Source organism: Dipodomys merriami, unplaced genomic scaffold, assembly GCF_024711535.1.
Source record: "Dipodomys merriami isolate MVZ:Mamm:240054 unplaced genomic scaffold, mDipMer1.0.p SCAF_1182, whole genome shotgun sequence".
Classification (NCBI taxonomy): domain Eukaryota; kingdom Metazoa; phylum Chordata; class Mammalia; order Rodentia; family Heteromyidae; genus Dipodomys; species Dipodomys merriami.
In genome coordinates, this window is record NW_027202474.1 from 68489 (window position 1) to 86895 (window position 18407).

The window sequence follows — 18407 nt, forward strand, 5'->3', positions numbered from 1 at the left end:
ATAGTATACAGTGAGTTAATTAAATAAAAATTTATTTCTCATAGTTCTGAAAGCTTGAAAACTCAAACCAGTATGCTAGTGTGACTGGGTTCTGATGAAGGATCTATTTTAGGTTTGTAGATGGCCTATATCTCATTGTGTATCTACATGAAATCTTGGTATGTTCATGACTGGGAAAGGAGGAACAGTTGAGATGGAAAGGATCTTTCTTTGCTTTTTTCTGTGAAAGTTAAATCCATCTCGGGCCTCACCTCCATGATGTCATCTTACCCTAATTAGCTACCAAACGCTCCATCTCCAAATAATATTTTGAGGATTGGGAATTCAACTTATAATTTTGGAAGAATGAAATGCAATCCATAGTGCCAATTTTTAAGTTTATTATTATTATCATCATCATCATCATCATCATCATCTTCATCATCTTCATCATCATCGTCATCAATCCTGACAGTTGCCTTGAGTGTTGTGTCTGACCTCTTCAACTCAAGGTGAGCACTCTACCACTTGAACCACAGCACCACTTCATATTTTCTGGTGCTTAATTGGAAATAAGAGTCTCACAAACTTACCAGCCCAGTTTGGCTTTCAGTTCTATTTGAGGTTTTATACTTTTCATTATAGAAGTCTTTTTACTTCATTAGTTAAGCACAATCTTAAGCTAATTTTTTGAGACTATTGTGATTTTTCTGATTTCTTTTCCAGACTGTTCATTGTTGCCAGACAAGCTGATGATTTTAAATGTTCATCATTTATTCTGACACAATTCCAATAGCATTTATCAGATCTAGAATTTTTCTCTGGAAATTTTTAGGATCTTTTAAATATAGGATCATGTAATATGTGAACAAGCATAATTTAAATGGTTTCTTCCCTTTTGACCTATTTATTTCTTTCTCTATGCTTATTTCTGTGGCTTGATTGCATTCAATACGGGAAAAGAATGAAAAAAATAGACATTTGTGTCATTCCTGCTATTAACAGAAATGATTTAATTTTTCACATATACCCGTAATCCTATCGAGATATATACCCAGTATCACTAGTTTCTTCAAGGGTTTTATGATAAAAGAATGCTGACTTTAACTGGGCATAACACCTGTAATCTTGACTTCTCAGTAGGCTCAGCTCTGAGGATCAGAGTTCAAAGCCAGGCCGGGCAGGAAAGTCTGTGAAGCACTTTTCTCCAATAAACGACCAGAAAACTGGAAGTAGTGCTGTGCCTCAATGATTGAATGCTTGCCTTGAGCTGAAGAGCTGAGGAATAGCACCCAGGCCCAGAGGTCAAGCCCCACAACTGACCAAAAAAAAAAAAAAGAAGAATGTTTACTTTTGTCAAAGGCTTTTTTTGCATCCAGAGAAATGAGTGTGTGATTTTTGTCCTTGATCAGCTTATGTGTTGCATTGCACTTAAAGATTTATGTGTGTTAAACAATCCTTCATCACTGAAATGAAACTAAGTTGACCATGATGTATGCTATTTAACTAAATAATCTTTCCCTCTTGTTCCTAATTTGCTTAATGTTTCTTGTCATCAAAAACCAATTAAATTATAACAGATAGCTTATGAACACAGAGTGAAGCAAAGATGGGTTTTGTCTAGGTTTGAAGAAATTGAAGAAAAGAAATATAGGGACAAGCCTTAATGATAATTCAGAAAACATTTTCCTAAAATAGAGTCTTTTCTCTCTGGCTGAGATTTGCTGTCAAAAAATAGAATCCACAGTTTGCAGATATTTTGTAACCAAAATCCAGATTTCTCATCACTTTTAGTCAAACCTTCTTGGGTGACCTTCAGAACTGAACAGAGTAAGCGTCAGAAGATAAATGTCTCCCAAATTCTATTGATGAGTAAACTTTCTTCATGGTTCCAAGTAAGAGAAGAAGCCCTAGGAACATCTGCTTCTTTTTCCTGATCTCTTCTGTTCTTATCATATTCATTCTAAGATTCAATTCATAGCCACAATAATCACTACCACTTATTTTATTTTCACAATATTTTAGACTTTATTTTAAATGTTCCATGAACAAATAGATTTCAATATTACAACAACATAATGAGGCAAATAGTAAACTATAATCACTTACGTGATGAGAAAACCGAAATCTAAAAATGTATTGTGTCTGGGATCACACTTAGTGGTGGTGAAGTCTACCAATACATTTTCTCTAAAGGCACTTACAAGTTCATAAATACTTACACAGCATTATAAAGTCTTAGCTATCTTAGCCATTCACATCTTCACACCATTCACTGAAAGATTGTTCCAATCTCTGTTCCAACCACTTTTCATTTTGTTATAACAAATTGATAGATGCAACAATAAATCCACACTATTTGTAAGTTTTAAGAAAAGTTTACTGACAACTAAAAAAAGTGACATAATATTTTACATAGATACATATCCTTCTGAGGCTAATTTCAAATGTCAATTCTGTGAGGAAGAGGAGGATTGGTCCCTTCTTCTGAGCTTTAGTTAGCTGATTCTGGAACTTTCCATAGTTGTTTGTTTAGCTGTAGCCTTTACATGTGAGTCTTTTGAGTGGTTGGACAATAACTGATCGTTCTTCAGAGGTCTGAAGTCTCAACTGAACCCCCCTCAATATTTTCAGGATAAACAAGTTATAATCAATATATATAATAATTAATCAGTTTTGAAATTTAAGTAAAAGTAACAGGCTCGAGAAATACTGAAGTTAATGTCTTCAAATTCAATTTCAACTAATTTATTTCAACTAGGGCTGTCACAGAAAGTGAATTTATATCAGGGCTCAAAAACAAATAATTAGGGGCTTGGAATGTAGCTTAATGGTTGAGTGCTTGCCTAGCATGCATGAAGCCCTTATTTTGATTCCTTAGTACCACATAAACAGGAAAAGCAAGCTGAAAATGGTGCTGTGGCTCAAGCGGTAAAGTGCTAGCCTCAAGCCAAAGATGCTCAGGGAAAGGGCCCAGGCCGTGGACTGGAAAAAAAAAAAGCAGAAAGAAATGCTTAGTCCCATTGATGCTGTATTTTAAGAATTCACAATATTCAATGTTAAATTTTTTGGTGCTGGGCCTGAGACTTACAATCAGGTCTAATCATTGTTCCAGATCCTTCCTTTTGTGCTAGCAAGGCTAGCACTCAGCAACTTGAACCACAATACCACTCCTGGCTTTTATGATGGTTTTAAGTGGATATGAGTCTTACTACTCCTTGGGCTGGCTGCCAAGCTTACACCTCAGCTCTCAGCCTACTGAATAACTAGGATTACAATCACGAGTCACTAGAGTCTGCCTGATGAACATTTTCTTTTTTTACCATATCACATTTTTGTTTACCTTATCATCTCAAAAACAGACATGTATACCAATTTATACAATTATTATATGGTACATACTTTTTCAGGCAAAATTGCATAGAAAAAAGTCAAATTAATTTCAAAGTCATCTGTTATAACTAGTTGCAATTTGAATGTACTTAATTGTCCATATAGATTTCTGCCAATAATTTCTTCCTATTCTCACTGCTCTGTCATAGCTTTTTCCAACCAAGTTTTGTAATTCTCCACTTTCCCCGTGTTCTCTTTCATTAAATGTCACCACTAGTCATGTCTTCTTCCAAGCTTCATTTCCTTCATTCACAGACCTTGTTTGCTTTTCGGTTTGTATTCTCAAGTGTTCTCCCTCCCTCAGTCTAACTTATATGGATTTGAGAGAAAACTGATAGGAGATGGAAGGCTTAGGAAATACATTCCAATTCTATATGTGACTTTCATTGAAGGGAATGCCCAAGACAACCTTAGGTAAGGAACCTAGTTTGAAGAAGTTCTCAGGAATTATAAATTTCTTAAAGTCAAGTGGATTAGAAGAGGCCCAGAAACCAGCGTTCCCTCTTGGAGAAGCAAATACACAAGGACAATACTGCAAACAAAAATTGGGTAAGAGAAAATAATTTGGGAAATTTACTAATTTTGGTAATTCTAGCAAGGTTGCTGAGGGTAATCTGATTATGTGAGATGGACTTTGGAAAGTTCAAACATAGGCTGAACTAAGCTGTGGAACTAGTAATTAGGTTTCCAATGAGCAGCACATAAGAATTTCACAATGAAGTTACACACTTGGGTTATTATCCACCTGGAGGCACTTAGGCCATGACACATTTTACATTCTCCCTGAACTTCTGAATGTTAATCTAAAGAACATAGATAAAGATGCACAGACTGCACTGGGAACGTGGCTTAGTTGTAGATTATGTGTCTTGTATGAATGAAGCCTTTGGTTCTATTCCTTAGAACCACATGAACAGAAAAGGCCAGAGGTGGCAATGTGGCTCAAGTTGTTGAGTGCTAGCCTTGAGCAAAAGAAGCACAGGGACAGTGCCCAGGCCCTGAGTTCAAGCCCCAGGACTGACAAGAAAAATGTGTACAGCCTGCATGTTGTCTGAAAATGATAAGTAAAAGGTAAAATAACAGATAAACGCAAAGTGTCTGATAAATCTGTGACCACACATTTTCAATCCTGTATGTCCTCGTCTTTGCTCAATACTTAACATACCCTCAACAAATATTCTGAATGAATAAATTCATCAAAGACCACTTTATAAGAAATTTAATGAAGTCGAAATTAAACCTGAAAATGGGAATGGCCAAAACTTAAAATTGAATTAGAAACCTGTAGTTAGTGTTCAAATGAAGTCTTTGTATCTCTTAGTCAAAGATTAATGGGGGACCAGAGTATGTGAGAAGAATAGATGATAATTTGGTAGTAAGAGATTTTACTTTTCTGAAGAAATAGGGACAAAGATTGTTGATCCCCAACTTAAATAACCATTGTTTTTCAACTTGGACGTAGGAAAAAGGAGGTAAAAATGAGCATGTACATCCTACAGGAAAGAAAGAGTTATGCTTATGAAGATATCCGTAAACCCCAGGATGATGATTACCTGTGTAAGTAACCCTCTGTGCTTGTTCAAACAGAAGGCAAATGTGCTTTTATAATAATTCATCAGGTCATTTGGCCCCCAATTACTGGTTTACTCTAGTAACTTCACATGAAGAACTAAGCGACAATGATATGCATTCTGTGCTCTTTCTCATGATTGTTAAATCTGGGAATGTACATATTTCTTGACTAATTTTTGCTTCTCTTGCCTCAGATTGTGAGCAGTGTCAGAACTTCTTCATCACCAGCTACACTGTTCATGGGCCACCTATATTTGTAAGAGACAATGTGGTGGACAAGGGGCATTATGACCATTCAGTCCTCAGTCTGCCCCCTGGGCTGAGAATTCGTCAGTACAGTACCCTGAGGCTAGGCTTAGAGTATGGAATGAGGAATCTGATCTGCCATTGGGTTTGCACTTCAGCCCCTATGAGGGCTTGATCATAGAAGATGAAGATGCAGACAATAGGTACTCCTAGATGGTAAGAAATGCCCTCCCTTTCCCCCCTTTCTCTAACTCCATGTGTCCCCCTGTGCCTCCAATGAAACTTTGCTAGGACATGGACAAAATAATTGTATGTGTTTGTGGAATCTGCATAAACATGGACATGCTGATTTAGGATCAAAGTATAGCGCATATAAACAGAGTGTGTTAGAGGCAAAGTGCATCCATGCTTAAGGAGCCTCTGTTAGGACTATGACAAATCCCCTCAGATGTGTAGACGGCATCTTATGTGTTCACAACTACTGAGTCCATGCAGGCTCAAAGAGCATCACTGGAATCAAGTAATATGATTTTGCCAATTATTACCCAAAAGCCTTTAGCTTGTCTTTCTGAAACTCAGATCACAAAAAGGAGTAACTTCTATGTGTAGATGCAAAAAATAAATCCCAGGCCAACTGGAGTGAGTCCAGCAGTCATTTTCATGGTTCCTAAGAGGATATTATCCTCAGAAGACTTGCACCCTGATTATCACACATATGGATTCCCATATCTCCATTTTTCTTTTGCTGTACTTGGTGCTTTCAAAATTATGAATATTTGATGGACAAGAAATAAAAATATAAATAGTATAGCTGGGTTCCATAGCTCAACCTTTAATTTGTACTTTTGAGATAGAGATGAGATCTCAGTCTGATGCCATTCCTAGCATAAAAGATTATAAGACCCCGATTACTACCAATGGCTGAGCACGTTGGTGCACATTTGTTATCCCAGCTACTGTGGAAGTACAATGGCTGGATAAAGTGAAGTATCTCCAGCAACCCAGGCAAGCACAAGCAGGATAGCAACCCAGGACAGCAGGGTAAATAATACCTCAAAAACAAACTGTGCACTGGTGGCTCAAACCTGTAAGTAGCTACTCAGAAAGCTCGGATATGAGTATCATGGTTCAAATCCAGCCCATGGAAGAAAGGCTGTGAAACTCTTATCTCCAATTAACCAGCAGAAAATCAAAAGCGGCGCTGTGGCTCAAGTGGTAGAGCGCTTGCCTTGAGTTGAAGAGCTGAAGGACAACATTCAGGCACAGAGTTTATGCCCCTTGACAGACAAAAAATACCTCAAAAATAAACAACACAAAAAGGGCTAGTGGTTCAAGTGGTAGAGTGCTTGTATTGCAAGAGGTAAGTTTAGTTACTGAGTTCAATCATTAGCTCTGGTATGTATGTATGTATGTATGTATGTATGTATGTATGTATGTATGTATGTATGTATGTATGTATGCATATAAATATGTGTACTGTATCAAAATAAAAATTTCCATGAGAGACAAAATTAAGACATCAGAAGAAAAACCAAAGGGCCTAACTTCATTCATAGATCCTGCATCTGTAAAGCACATACTGTATACGAGTCAAAGAATTATCCTCAGTAGTTGAATAAATCATATTCCCTGAGTAATTGTGAAACACATGTGGAGATAGAAAGGACAATTTCATTGTAGGAGTATTTAACTATAATTTTTCTTCGTCGTTTTTGCAAAGTACATAGTGCCCTAACAACCTACAAGAAAGAACTTTAGTCTATTAGGGTATACTCAAACACGTAGAAGCAGAGTTGGAGCAGTGGTGAGGTTCAGAAAGCAGTGGTTCTATGGTATGTCCTGCAGCCCTGTGCCATGGGGAACCATTGTCGTATCAGGAAACAACATCATGAATAAACAAATTTCCCTCTATTGTCTTTATAAGACAAATGATTCTCTGAATTTCTATGGGAACATAGTGGAGACAGGTGCATGAGTGAGTCCAATCTAAGGAAAATTACTTGGGCCAAATGTCAAATGATGTGTGCTAATCTAGAAACAGAATGCATGTCCCCACCAAAATCTATGACATAAACTTTAACTCAATTTAGAGAATCTGGAAATCTATCTATTTGTGACAAATAAGGATTAAGAGAAGTCTGGAACTGAGCTTTGAAAACAGTGCACTTAGAGTTCTAGAGTGGATGAGTATTGGGAGTAGATCCAAAGGGAGCAGAAACTTACCCTCTTATGTTTCCTTCCTGTGCCTGCTTCAACTTTAGGTATATGAACTGTGGCAGGTGTGCTGAGAATCAGAATCCGAGGGCCTTTCAGTATCAGAGGTAGATCTTCTACCAAACCTGTCATGTCATCAAGGCAGGATGTGAGCTGCTTGTCTCGTATGGGGATGAGTATTGACAGCAACTGGGCAGTAAGTGGAAGAAAGAGCTCACAGCAGAAACAGGTGGACCTTACTATGGTTCCTTAAAAAGGAAGAAAAGAAAAAAAATAATTCTCTTTAGGAATTTTCGAATATCAACTCTTCGGTGGAACAAAAGGCAATTTAACGTGAGAAAAATTTCAAGTTAAGTACCTCTGAATTTAAAGATGCAGTTTGTATACTTTATTAGGAAAATTTCCTTATTTTTAACTATTTGTCCTGATTTTACATTTTAAGAACTTCATATGTTTGAATGCAATACAAAATACCGTGCTAAAAGGCGTAGAGACCAAACAAAGAACCTACCAGCTCTCTTTCAAAGAACCAGTTACTTCTGGCCATTGCAGTTTTTTCTTAATTCCCTCCATATTCGCAAATATTATGCATATGTCATTGTTCATTCATTACATAGTCTACATATTCTGTGAATATATTACTAGGAAGAAAATCAGTTAGAATGAGAGTTCCTATAGAGACTTGTGTCTTTGACAAAAATGAATCCATCTTTTCTCAGGGCATTTTGCTCTAGCCATGGCCCTCAATTCTTGGTTCCATGGCTGCAACTAGGCCTTACTTTTCTTCCTCACTAGAAACAACTAAAAAGTTTTTAGTAAGGATGTTCTTTCAGTAGAAAGGCCTGAGATAGAGGAGGAAACATAGCCCTGTGAATATCTCTGAGATGGCCTGTCATCAGCGTGGAGAAGTTGACTCCTGTAGTTGGATGTGTCAGTGAGAGGACAAATAGGTTGGCAGTGATTTCAGAAACTCTAAGGAAAATATCTGTTATCTGCTACTGGAAAAAGAGTGTCAGTTCATGTTCTAAGAAAATGTAACAGTAAAAATAACTAAGAAACCAGACAGCCCTGATCTGTCCAGGAATCTCAGACTGCCCTGACCTATTATCTCCCAACTCTATCAGGAAGCAATTTAGGTCGGGAAATAATCCAGGAATAGTGCCCTCAGCATTCCTGTGATTGGCCCCACCTACCCCAACTTATAATATGCTTGCTATGTATGATTTAACCTATCCTGTAACTGCTAAGCGAGAAAGTCCCTGCCCTTACTGGAAATAATCATTCCCCAACCAATAAATTTAAGACTAGATTTACTACGAACCACCGACCTATCACAAAATCAGTGTTGTAATGATCCTTCCACCTGCTTCATACAAAATAAAAAGACCTTGCTGACCAAGAGATTGGGACTGACAATTATTGACCTGCTGTGTCAGGGAAGATTTGTGAGTCCAGCTCGAGCTGTAATAAACGACCCCCCTGTATTTACATTGGCAAGGGCTCTCTGCTGGCCTTTGGGGGCGGTCTATGGCCTGGTACTTCAGCAGGAAGCAGGAGGACAGCGAGAGTCCAGAAGAAAGGAGAGGCACAGGAGTGAATGCACCTTTCCGTGGAGACGCCTGGGCCATACTTATGAAGTTCCCAACATGCACGTGTTGGCCTCCACGCAAGTCCCTGGAAGTCCCACTGGTCTGGGGCACACTGCCTGCTCTAGATCTACAGTCTGAACTTCCCCGTTGGCCCTGGACCTGGCTGGGCTGGAGCTGCACCCACCAGCCATGCTTCCTCCACCCTGTTGCGCATAGCTTCCCAGCCACTGCTTGGTCTTCAGCATCTATGCCAGTCTGGCTCTCTGGGGCAGGCTGAGGCTGAGGTGACCATTCCGGGTGCCCGTTCAAGTCGAGTGAGGCCAAAGCTGTGGTGGAGCCAGTCTTCACACACTTCCAGGTATGTCCAGAAAGGATTGAACTCCACTGGCCCAGTGCTGCCGTCCTCTCATCCCCAGAGTTTACCTCCATTTCCCCACCTTTGTTGTTGAAATTGTTCAGCCACTGTGATCTTAATTTTCATTGTCCTCCTTTGCAGTACTTGAGATTCCTTCCTCTTCTCACCAGGCCACCAGGCCCCATGGGATCTGCCCCAACAACCCCACCTCACAGACATTCTCCAGAACCAGGCAGCCTTCGGGCATGCTGCTTCCTGAGCCTCCGGCTTCCTGCCTCTTTCCTTGCTTCACCAGCTTCTGCCAAGGCCTCCTCTCCCCTCCACACTGCCCCAAACCTCAACCCCAGTGTGGCCTCCCATGTGGCCAAACTCATCTCCCTACCAGGCCCAATCCAACCCCAGTGTGGCCACTGCACTGGAGAAGACAACTAAGGTCCAGCAGCAGCAAAGATGACACAGTGTACAGCTGGTTGAGAACTGGAGGCAGCATAGATCTCTCTGATCATCTTTCTCTTCACTTACTCAGGTATTAATTGAATTTAGTATTTAATTTTTGGTACACAAAATCTCATAAGTATCTTCTTATTAAGCCTTTGCAGAATAGCTGGTAGAAATGCAGTCCCGGATTGTGTGTTGTTTAATTTTTTTGAGATTCAGAGATGTTTAAAGTAGTTATAATCATCATGAATTCTCACTTTTACAGTAGAGCGCTATTCAGAAAATAATTACTTATGCATCTATTATCAATTATTTATATGACTTGAAACTTAAAGTTTCAAATATTACAGGAAGATCTTTGATTCATGTTGAGTGGATGTGAGTAGGTTGAGCTGTTGCATACATTCATTGTGTGTGTGTGTGTGTGTGTGTGTGTGTGTGTGTAGGGGGTGTATATGTATTATTGAAATCAGGGATAAGGATGAGCACTGGTCTGAACTTGTTTCCTTTTTCTGAGAGATATGGTATTTCTGTGTTTGTGGTAAGCTCTGACTGCTTGCCTTTGCCTGATGTGCACTTTGCAGTTTTTTTTTTTCAAATAAGCTTCTTATTTCTTATTGAGTAGATAGGGCTCTGATATTGCTTTGCCTTTAATCTGCCATCTAGGATCTTATTTTCCTCTTTAAAAATTAACATACAATATAAATTTTATCCCCTGTCTGATTTTCCCTTTAATTTGCATTTTGAAATAAGTAGTATAAGGAGTTTGAGCTCTGTATTCATGAAGTTTGAAATTTCTTTTTAATGTAATAACTGGACACATTTGTTAGCACAAAGATCTTAAATTTCTTTTGTAGTTTTAGTTTAAAATACCCTCCTCCATGTTTTTAGCATGGGAAGACAAACAATTCCTAGTAAAAATGATAACAATTTATCCTTTAACTATCAGATAATTCATAATTAATGTCTAGTGGCAAATGAATACATTTCTGAATAGATTTCCTTGATAGACCCGTGCACAAAAATACCCCTCATAGGTGCTGAGAAGGTAGATTAGTGGTACACAGATTACCTTGCATGCATGAGGCCCTGGGTTTGATTCCTCCTCACCACGTAAGCAGAAAAAGCCAGAAGTGGTGCTGTGGCTCGAGTGGTAGAGCACTAGCCTTGAGCTGAAGAGCTGAGGGCAGCGACCAGGCCCAGATTTCACCACCAGCGACAAAAATAAATAAATAAACAAATAAATAAATAAATGAATAAAGAAATAAAACAAACTCATACACAAGTAAATTAATTTCAAAGGTTGATTACTATTTTAGTTAGGGGCAGGGTGCCAAGATATAGCAGACCTCTGTCCCAAAGCTTCAAGAAGGATTTCAACAGTTGACAAATACTGAAAACAAAAAGTAAAAAACATAGCTCTGCCAATAACATATAGAATCTCCATTCAAGCAGAAAGAAGTACTACGAATGAAATACTTTTTATAACATTTGTTAAGAGATTTTGGCTCTATATTAATTATCATATCAATTGACCTTCGAAAACTCTATAGGTGGGCCTGAGTCTCAAGGTCCTCTAACTAAAACTGGAGGAGAGAATCACCAACCTGGACTTTAAAAAATTGTTATTGTTAATGTAGTGGACATACGGGTCACCATTTTGTAATTTAGATAATGAGTTCATTTCATTTTCGAAAATCTAATCACTTCTTTGCTCTCTCTCTGTTTTTCCCTCCTTTCCCTGCCCACAAGTGGTATAGTTGATTGTCAACATAATATCTACAGAGTATCACTGCTGCATTTGTTTCCTTGTTCTCCTTGAATTTCTGTGGCTCCCTCACTGCCCAGAAATGGATAAACAAAAAAAAGAAAAATCCATCGTTTTCAATTCCTTTAATTCATTTCAATATAAACATCAGTAGTTTTATGAGATTGTCAGGCTCTGTCTTCACATCCCGAACACTTATACTTCCCATACCTAGTCATAACTCCCACCAGATTCTAAGATACACAAAATAATTCTGTTCACTTTCCACACAAGAAGAAGCTGAGATTCAGAAAGATTAAGTAACTTACTGGAAATACTGGGCTGAGCATAGTGGCTCACTCTTATATCCTTACCTACTCCAGAGAATGAGATCTGAAGATCATAATTTGAAACCAACCAAGGTTGACATATACTTTACATGTTTATCTCGTTAACCAGCAGAAGTCAAGAATTGTGTGATTCAAGTGGTACAGCTAGAATGCCACCAGACTTGAATGGGAAACCTAAAGATAGTGCCAATAGGATGATTTTTAAGAACCAATGCTGCCCCATAAAAAATCTCAGACACCACACACACACCTTTAAAAAGATGTTAGTACGGAAACCCAAATAGTTTTTTTTAAATTTTTATGTTTAGTTATTACCTTTATTGATGTATGACTTGATAGTCTTTACTGATGAGCCACAATTTAGAACTTTGTTGTAATTATATCCATGTCTGTGCCAGAGAAACATTCTCCTAGTTGTCTTCCCCCGTTTCTAGCAACGATAAGTTGTCTCGTCTTGGCCCAGTTTCAAGGTTATTGTTCTAGTAGATCACAACCATCCTAATAACAAGGGTTATAGGTGGTAACTACTGTACTGGACAATACCTGCCTTGGGAAAATTGTTCAAATTTCTCCATTCAGTGGAGGTTATTAGGATACACCTATGATCACTTTGTGCTTAGAATTGGGAACTTTTTAGGTCCAGGAATTCAGGACAAGCACTGTGTGCTACTTCATACTTGTTAACTTTAATTTCAGCTTCCTATTATCTACTTTAAGCATTGTGTGAAGAGAAAAATTGCCCCTAGGAGAGAGAAACACAGTACTAACTGCTGTTTTCAAAATACAGGAGGAGGAAAAGAAGTTCTGAAAGAGGCATATAGCCTAGACAATGAGTTCTTAGAAACTTGGGCTGCCTGTTAATCTTAACTTCAACATAGAAAGTCAGAGCCTGCAGTGGCTTGTAAGCTCCATTTATATTCCTGAGCATGCGGCTCCCTTCCCCTCAGCCCTCTGATCCTTTACATCAGGGTTTCTTAGTGTGTCTTAATGTGTTCCTGTTAGTTCAGTGCACAGGTTAAAAATTAAGCATGCCCAACCATGGGTTTCCATTGCCCTAGTAGACGTTTTGCATTTTAGGACATTCCTTCCAGGGAAGTCTCTTCTTGGGCCCTCATGTGCATATGATCACAGAAGCGAATGTTTCACAAACCATGGAACGCAGTTGTTCAATGATGATTAACTCACACAGAGGCACAGACAGGTTGGGTTAGGAGACTTTGTGAGAGGCCTTGGATTGGCACATGGCAACATTGACAGTAATTCCTCAAAGAAATACCACTGATTAGAGGGCTATGTAGAGGTAAAAGGAGAATGAATTTAACCAAGTTCTTATCTCAGAGAGAGAAATAGATTAGACAGAATGATAGGAGAGTGATTTAAAAGAAAAGAAGAAAAATGGAAATAAAAATTTAAATTTAAACAGTGAAACACTTAAAAATTATGTAAGTTTAAAGAAATGGTATTGAGAGAAGGATAGAATGAGAGGAGGTGAGGGATAGGAGACATGAAAAACTAAAAAATAAAAGTGCTTAAAATTAGTTATTAAAAATTAGGGCTGGGAAAGTGGCTCAGTGGTAGAGTGCTTGCCTTGTATGAATGAGACTCTGGGTTCGATTCCTCAGCACCACATAAGCAGAAAAAGCTGGAAGTGGTGCTGTGGCTCAAAGTGGTAGAGGACTAGTCTTGAGCTGAAGAGCTGAGGGACAGTGCCCAGGCCCAGAGTTCAGGCCCCATGACTAGCAAAAAACAGACAAACAGGAAATTATATAGGTATAAAGATATAATATTGCTACTAAAGAATTTAAGCCTAAGAGCTTATGAATTGAGTAATAAATTTCTGGATTAAGTGTATATACCATAGGGTATAAGGTCTAATAATTGACGACGGGTATATATATATGGGGATGGGCATAATATCAATTAAGTCACTCAAAAAAGAAAGAAAGAGAAAAAAAAAGAAAATAAAAAAGTACCAAAAGATCAGAAGATATAAAAAAGCACACACACAAATACACCTAAAATAAACATTATGAGTGGAAAAAAAAAGATTAATAGAAAACAATTAAAAAATAAAACTTAAAAAAAGCTACAAAAAGAGTTATTTTTTGGAGAGGTGATGAGAAGATCCTTTATCTCCACTGTGTCCATAACCACTCTCTTGGTGCAGTCTCAGGTCTGCTTGTGGTGTTTGGTTTTCCTGTGGCTTGATTGGATTCTTAAGTCAGTTTGTTTGAGCAGGCAGAATAATGCTCTCCTTTACCCAGGATTTTGTGATCCTCTTCTCAGGCTAGTTCAATGGGAGGGAGATCTGCTTTGAGTATCACAAAAGAGGGAGATGGCTGTTTCCTCTACTTTCAAGATGCTGTGATTAGGATAGGTTCTGGGTAGGGTTGAGGCTTTTCAGCAAACTAGCTTTTCCCTGAGGGGATAGTTCCAGAGACACTCACAGAACCCAGCCTGGATCCATTCTCAGGGTTTGTGTTTACTGAATTTTAGTTGATTTTCTAGGCTGCTGTAGGGAGGGGCAGCCTCTGGTTCTGTTTACACAGTGAAGAAAGTCTCTCCTGAGGTGGGAGGCGGATCTTCCTCTGTCTGGGCTGGGTGATTTTCCCCTGGGTGTAGCTGAGCCTGGCAGGTTAGGTAAGGTTCTTGTGACCTGCTAAATGACTCTTCTTTTCTTCCAAGGCCTGAGTTGGAGCTAGTTGCTCACAGGGGCCTTTGTCAGTATGGAAGATGGAGTTCTCCGGTGGTTGGGGAGGGATGGCTTTCCCTTCTCTGCTCCCAGATAAGGAGTGAGGATGTCAGTGTTCTACTCATGCCAGAGTGTTGGTTCCTGAGTTGTCTCTGGTGTGTGATCTGCAGGATGAAGATATCTGCTCTTTGTCAGTTCTTGCTGGTGATGAGTAGAATCTGCTCACCTGCTGTGTCTGGTGCTGTTTTCCTGAACTCTCTCTGCTATAGGTATGGCCAATACAGCCACTGTCACTGCCGCTGCATCCGTTCCAGCCTTGGCTACCGGCAATTGCTCAGTTTTGCCTCCTTGTGTGGATTTTCCCTCTCTGGCCAAACTCTCTGTACCTGATGGCACACTTGGAGTGATTCTGTAGTGTAGGACTGTTTACTAAACAGTATTTAGGAACACTAAAACTGCTTTCTTTGCTGGAGCTTGATTAGCCTCCAGGTTCTCCTTTGCCATCTACCTCGGAACTTCTGTAATGAGATTCTTATCTCCAATTAGCAATCAGAAAACTAGAAGTGGACTCTGGTGGAGTGCTTCACTTCAGCTGAAGAGCTCAGGGACAGCACCCAGAGTTCATGTCCCATGACTGATAAAAAATAGAAAGAAAGAAAACAAGTGAGTGCCCAGAGCCAGTGGCTCATACCTGTAAGTCTAGCTAGTCAGAGGCTAAGATCTAAGGATCAAGGTTCAACACCAGCTTAGTCAGGAAAATCTATGAGATACTTATTTTCATTTAACCACTGAAACCCATAAGTGACCATGTAACTCAAAGTGGTAGAGCACTAGCTTTGAGCACAAAAGCTCAGGGGCAGGATCCAGGACCTGAGTTCAAGCCCCACAACTGACAGAAAAAAAAGAAAAAGGAATGAGAAGCCTCCTTAATGAAATAACTAGACAAGTACAATATACAAAATAATTCCCCCCTTCCTTCTTTTCTTCCTTCCATATGTTCACATCCTTCCCTCGTTTTTATCCTAGAACTTAAACTCAGGGCCTCATGCACTTTAGGTAGGTGCTCTACCACTTGAGCCATACACCTGCTTTTTTTGCATTAGTCATTTTTGTTTTTGTTGGTCATGTGTCTTAAACTCTGTGCCTGGGCGCTGTCCCTGAGCTCTTCAGCTCAAGGCGAATGTTTACTGCTTGAGTCACAGCACCACTACTGGTTTTTTATGGTTTATTGGAGATGAGTCTCACAGACTTTACTGCCTGGGATGGCTTTGAACTTTAATCTACAGATCTCAGACTCCTGAGTAGCTAAGACTACAGGCATGAGTCACCTGCACCCAGTTCTGCTTGAGACATTTTTGTGGTATGGTTTTATGTTTATTACCAGGCCATTATGGACCACAATCCTTCTTTTTACCCTTTCTGAGTAGATGAAATAAAAAGCACAATGCATTGGTTCAGATATTGATTGAAATCCAATATTGTGAATGTTTTGCCTGGGCTAGCATCAAATCATAGTCCTCTCTGCATTAGTCAAGACACAGCAGATAGCATTACGAGTGTGAGCGCCCATGATTGGCTCAAATTTCTGACTACTAAAACATATGAATAAAGTTTTAATAATTTCAAATGATGAATTTGGGGACAATGGGTGCTCTTACTTGCCTAGTTTCAAATTTCAGCAAAAGTCCCAAATATTAACTTTTGATTTCCTCGAGTAAATTAAATAAGCAAATACATTTAATTTATTTTATTTTTTATATTTTTGGGTCCGGTCGTGGGGCCTGAACTCTGGGCCTGGGTGCTGTCCTTCAGCTCTTCAGCTCAAGGCTAGCGCTCTCTAACACTTGAGCCACAGCAAAACTTCTGGATTTTTTCTTTTTGCTTATGTGGTGCTGAGGAATTGAACCAAGGGCCTCAGGCATGCAAGGCAAGCACTCTACCACTGAGCTACCTTCCCAGCCCAAACTTTTAAAAGCAATTAACTAAAGAAAAAAGTTAAACACTAAACATCCTTACCATTGCAACTTTGGATTTAATACGTTGTCAAACATTGCTTATATCATAGTTGTATTTTTCTGGGCAGTATATTCCATACACGAATCATGCCACCACCAAAGTTAAGGGCTAAACAGCCTATAGGCTATAGGCAAATATACAAGTGAAGGCATGTGAGGATTATAGCCATGAGCCACCAATGTCTAAATCAATTATTCCTTTAACAAAAATCAAAATGGCTACAGTATGGTTTAACAGAAAGCTTGAATCCTTATCAGCTTTGCTCCTGACCTGCTATTCTAATAGGACCCCAAAAAATTCACACTCAATTCTCAAGTGAAGTAGAGGGTATCCATTGCATGCTCTGCAGCATCATAAATCACTTGCTGGTGAGGAAAAATACCTCTTTTCCATAGGAAATGCTCAATAAATTCTGATTATTGAATAATCATAAACCTAGGAGATGGAAAATACCCCTATCCAATCACATTTTTTTGTTGTTCATTGTCGTATTTGAACTCAGGGTCTGGGTGCAGTCCGTGATCCATTTTTTAGCACTCTACCACTTGAGCCACAACCCCATTTCTGTGTTGATTTTTTTTGTTGTTGTTCAGGGGGCCTGATATCTGGGTCTGGGTGCTGTCTCTCAGCACTTCAGCTTATGGCTAGCACTCTACCAATTGAGCCTTTGCACCACTTCCAGCTTTTTCCGCTTATGTGGTGCTGAGGAATTGAACTCAGGGCCTCATGCTTGCAAAGCAAGCACTCTACCACTGAGCCAAATTCTTAGCCCCCACTTCGGGTTTCTGAGTGATTCACTGGACCTAAGTATCTCATAGGGACTTTTCTGCCCGGGTTGGGTTTAAAACATATTCTTTCCATCTCAAGTTCCTGAGTAAGATTATAGGCATGAGCCATCTGTCCATGGCTCCATCCACCTTTTTATACAAGTGAATAAAGCTCAGTGATAAAGTGTCTTCCTCTTTAACCAAAAGCAGGTAAATAACCAAAATTGAATTTGAAATTCAGTTGAGTCTGAGGCTATATTTTTAACAACTAGGTTGTAAGTTATTTGATCATTGCACAATTTTGTTAGTGGATACAGCAGAAATGTCATAAATTTTCTATTTCTTTTTTTTTTTGAACATTCTTTTTTTTGGGGGGGGGTCCGGTCGTGGGGCCTGAACTCTGGGCCTGAGCGCTGTCCCTCAGCTCTTCCGCTCAAGGCTAGTGCTCTATCACTTGAACCACAGCTCCACTTCCGGCTTTTTTCTTTTTGCTTATGTGGTGCTGAGGAATCGAACCCAGGGCTTGAGCATGCAAGGCAAGCGCTCTACCACTGAGCCACATTCCCAGCCCCATGAATTTTCTATTTCAAATGGCCCATGACACATAGTTGGGTGTGGTATGGTAAGCCTGTAATTCCATCACTTGGCAGGCTTAAGCAGAAGCCTGGTAAGTTCAAGACCATTTTGGCAATGGAGTAAGATGCCATCTCAGAAGGGCAGAAAGTAAATGGCTCCTGAATATATAAGCCTTGGAAGTTACTTTCCCATCTTCTGTGTCTACAATGAGAAGCTTAAGACTCTCCACGGCCAAACAGAAAGCATGACCCAAAAGACTAACCCAAAACACCTGGATACAAGCTGGGTCGACTCATTCTTGGGCCAATATAGTGTCACCCAAATGCACTATTGAATAGTTGGGTCCATGTGCCCTCTTCTTCTCTCCAGAAGGGCCATTTCAAAATCATCATTCCTAGAAATGAAAAGACAGCAGTGATAGTAGGATTTCCATTCCAGCATATTTACAAGTCAGTGAGCACTTAGACATTGGC

General features: G+C 39.4%; 1 pseudogene; it reads left to right on the top strand.

Moving 5' to 3' along the window:
- Window positions 1-4856: 4856 nt before the first annotated feature.
- Window positions 4857-9780, top strand: LOC138822935 (histone-lysine N-methyltransferase PRDM7-like; annotated as a pseudogene).
- Window positions 9781-18407: the final 8627 nt, after the last annotated feature.